We start from the raw sequence: 4,197 nt of genomic DNA, 5'->3' as shown, positions 1-4,197 counted from the left end.
CAATATTAAAACTATTTATTTTTGTTTTATTGCACATGGTGCCAGATACATTATATTCCTTCAAATACCAACCTCTATTAGTCTACGATTCAGACATAGAGACATTAAGTTTAATACGTATTTTAATTGTGTTGAGTGTTTATGTACTTCACTTATTTTACCCATATACACTAATAAAGGTATTTTTAATCAACTTTCTTGTATCAATCCCAATATGAGTGCTTGTTCAAAAGGGGTTCTCTCACTTGTCTAGGCAGGTACTTTGTACGTTCAATGATCCTCTCACCCCTGGCACCGTATCACAGACAGTAGCTAGAGCTTACCATCCCTTCCCCCCTTCACTCCCTATTATTACAAATCTTCAGACAAGGCAGACGTAACTGTCTTGCTCTTATTAATCGCAGACAACCTATTCGCACCACCAAGCATCCTCCTCATCACAAAATGCTTGGTCACATTCTCCGTTCCTGTCTCCTATGCTGCCAGATGGGAAAAAAGGAAAGACCTGTTAACTTTTGCTCCATAGACACACCCAACAACCCTTGTTCTGTAACATGAAGGAAATCAGTGCCCCATGGCAACTCCCAACCTTATCCACCACCTCGAAGTTTTGAGCCATGGGGTGCCACTTTCTGATGTCTTACATAAGCAAATCAAGTTAATTAGGGGGTCAAAGAAGAGCGGACCAACTCTGTAAGTCATCCACTCACTGCAACCACAGATGTTGAGGGCATTGCGGGTCATCCTCCGCTGCTAACGTCGCCAGGTCTCGTAAAACTGAAAACCTAAAATGAGAAAAAACATCAGCTATGGAGTTCGACACACCTGCCATGTGCTTCATTACAAACCAGATGTTGCACTTTAGACAATCTAGAGCTAATACTCTAAGCAACGCGACTACCAGATGGGAGCTGATACCACACTCATGTTGTCTGTGTGGAGGACTACTACTCGACTGGCAAGCATCTTGTTCCCCAGCTGATTGGGCACAACTGCAAAATATGCTCTGAAGCCTGCAGAGCCAGCAGCATCTGTAAATAATTCAATTTTGCTGCTAGCAACTGCTGTCTTGTCTTTGCATTTTACCCCCACTACACTCATTGAAAAAGTCTTGCCATAGTCTTGCATGGAGAAAATGATGCAATCTACAAGCACCAGCAATGGACACAGCTAACCACTGGCAAAAAACCTTGCAAAATAGACATCACCTTTCCCATGTAGACCAGATGACATAACAACGATTGAAATTGCCTCTGAGTTATGTTTTTAGAGGCCCTAATTGACCGTACCAACTCTTTCACCTCCCCAAGCCTCTTTAAAGGAATCAATTTAAATTGCAAGGGGGATAAGAACCTTGGTGGGACCCTTTTCTTTAGCAAGCAGAACTCCAAATTCTGCTGCCATATCTTGAACCTCCCATAAAAACCGCCAGCCTGCACCTGAAGAATCTATTCTAACAATAGAGAATGCATCCATTCAAGAAAGGTGCTAAAGGCTTTAGGGTATGAACAGAGTATGGAGCAGTCCATTGGAAAGCACCTAAAGCGGCCTGCCATTGTTCCAATGTCGCCTGCTTGCCAATCTTCACCATTGCTACCCCCATGTGCTTCTGAACAGATTGAAGACTCCCAGCCACCTGACAGCCACATTCTAACTAAAGGAGTGTAGGGTACCCATCCCCACACCATTGCAGACCCACAATCCAATGTAGTGACCTACTTCTTTGGCATACCCCTTTCCCTCAGCACATGCCTAGGCACAGTCTCCTCCTCCACCACGTGGGACCCGCCTCTTGGGGCCACCCCATTCCACTGTACTGCTGGAGCTGATGCCATCTGCTTCACATTACATTGTGCGCACCCTCTACAGCTCCCATTCCACTTCACGCACCAATGCTCTGTGATTATATGTGCGCTCCAGGGTCTCCCAATGTTCTCCTCTGTGTCTTCCAGCACATTGTGGGTTATGTAGAAAGATATGAGATATTATTCATCATTCATATATTCATACCTCATAACTGACTGTCAGAAATTGGGACGGTTATTAATAAAAATGTTGAATTGTAATCACTGCTAGAGGGATTAGATCCACCAACACTAGAAGGGTTAATGCGTCACTGACATATATCTGCATGTAAAATGAGATGTAGAGGAATCTGACACGCATTACTCCCTTACTCTCTATACTGTATCTATCAAATACACATGTATGTACTGTATGGCCATTGTTGCACTGATTACTGTATGTTGCAATTCAAAAAACTGTAGGAAAGGACATTTGTCAGGTCAATGTAATTTTTATCTGTAGCTGTGAATTATAGCAGAATAACGCATTTTACAAATGACATTGTTACTCACTTCAATACAAATGCAAGTATTTGAATGTCCAATACCAGAATCTGTATTTCTGCAGTTGTATTGCCTGGTGCAGTGTGTGGTAACATACACTATTGAGATAGCCCTGGAATTTAAGAATAATGAGTAAAGTACATTAAACAGCATTTGACTTTTTGGTTTTCCATGATCGCATTTTTAATTAGTTTCCAAATAAATAAAAAGGGACTACATATAAACTCTCTCCAAGATTTGTATTGCAATGTATTATTATTAATATTATATTTTTCTGTTATTATTAGTTCATATAATTACTAATAATCATGATCACAGTGTATTTGATTATTTAGTTCTACAAAGGCATGGGGTGCATGGTTCTTTAAGCATTGCATGTCCCTTGAGCTCCAAAAGGGTAGAAGAACCCCCAAAACTACAATAATAATAAATATAGATAACAATTCACTGTAAAAATAAGTAATTGAATGGAGTAAAGGAGGGTATTTACAGCACTGAAGGAGTTAGCATCAGCTGACACAGTCACCTTCAATCCCTCCATGCTATCAGCAGTAAAAACCTGCTTGTAAACTGTTGGCTTTAATTTTACTTTTCCCTATTCAAATACTTGACTTCTCCCTCCTTCCTTCCACCACCGTGGTGATAGACACTATTCATTCACAAAACAAAGCACATGTGTCCTGGCTAGAAGCAGTGGTATGGAGGCGGTAGGAAAATATTTGGAGGCTATAGTCTCTTTCTAAATTAATAGGGATCCTCGTCATTTCAAACTTGTAAGAATGGACAGCCAGAGAGTGGGCAAAAGGGACAATGTTTTCGAGGCACATGAAATTCTATCTTGTGGTAGTCTTTCAACACAAATGCGGTTAGGCTATTGAATAATAAAAGTGCCAGCAGTACAATGCGATACCTTCCAGCATGGAAGTGGTTAAATGGGAGGTAGAAAGTAGCGGATACTACATATACTTTGGTCTATTAATTTTAAAAGCATTCTTGGGGCTGTATTGTAATGAAACTTCTGTTCTGTGGCCCCCTGCCAGCAATTTAGAAGACATGCAAAAAAGCTCATGCCAAAGGTGAAACAGTTCCCAAAAAAGACATGCACTTCATTGTGGGTGTTTGTTAAGAATAGGATCAATGAGGTGGATTGGGAAGGATGCAATGAAATGTAGTTCTCAGGTAATATAATGTCCCTCTCAAATTAAATTCCCCTACTCACAAATGCTGTGAAGCTGTCTTCCCCTTGACCAGAATGATTTCAGCCCCACTCAAGCTTAAATCTTCTTGAGCAAAGGGAAGATGACCACTTCCCAGTGAAATTATATGATCTGATCATTGGTTTCAGTTACCAAACACCCATTACCCTGATGTATGACATTTGAGCTGAAAAATAAATAAATATATATATGTAGCCAGGCCCCCCTCTGGGCTCTATTCCCTTCCCCTCACCTCCGCTGCGGTCGGGAGAGTTGTGGGCGGTTGCGGGACGCTCGGGTGCAGGCGGCGGGTGTGCGCGCCTTCGGGAGGTGTCGGGCTAGTGGGCAGGTTGCCAAGATGTGCAGGGAGCGCTCTGGTGTTCCGGAGGCACCGCGGCGGCCCGAGCGCTCAGGGCGCCGCCATTGTGTCACACATGCGCAGTGCAGACATCTAGCAGTGACCAATACAATAAGCTTCGCATGGGGAACTACATTACCCACCAGCCTCTGGGGCTGCCATGTCACCTGCTGCAATACAGCCAATAGGGCTTCTGGATTCCCCAGCTCTGCAAATAGATATTTTTGGCGCACTGTGAGCCACGCCAGTCGGTGCTGGGACAAGATAGGGGTAGGAAGTATGTGCAGGGGTCTGT

The 4,197-nt window shown here is 42.9% G+C and overlaps 1 long non-coding RNA gene across 2 annotated transcripts; it reads right to left on the bottom strand.

The window, feature by feature from the left end:
- Positions 1-364: 364 nt before the first annotated feature.
- LOC142489413 (uncharacterized) lies at positions 365-3,981 on the bottom strand. Of its 2 annotated transcripts, none has more exons than XR_012799855.1 (4): positions 3,798-3,981; positions 1,733-2,460; positions 711-785; positions 365-479 (listed from the first exon to the last, which is right to left on the bottom strand). It is a non-coding gene; the product is annotated as an uncharacterized LOC142489413 (long non-coding RNA). The 2 variants fall into 2 exon arrangements; XR_012799853.1 differs by having other exon boundaries at positions 2,358-2,460.
- Positions 3,982-4,197: the final 216 nt, after the last annotated feature.

Source organism: Ascaphus truei, chromosome 1 (genome assembly GCF_040206685.1).
Source record: "Ascaphus truei isolate aAscTru1 chromosome 1, aAscTru1.hap1, whole genome shotgun sequence".
Taxonomy (NCBI): Eukaryota; Metazoa; Chordata; class Amphibia; order Anura; family Ascaphidae; genus Ascaphus; species Ascaphus truei.
This window is presented reverse-complemented; position numbering and strand designations above follow the sequence as displayed.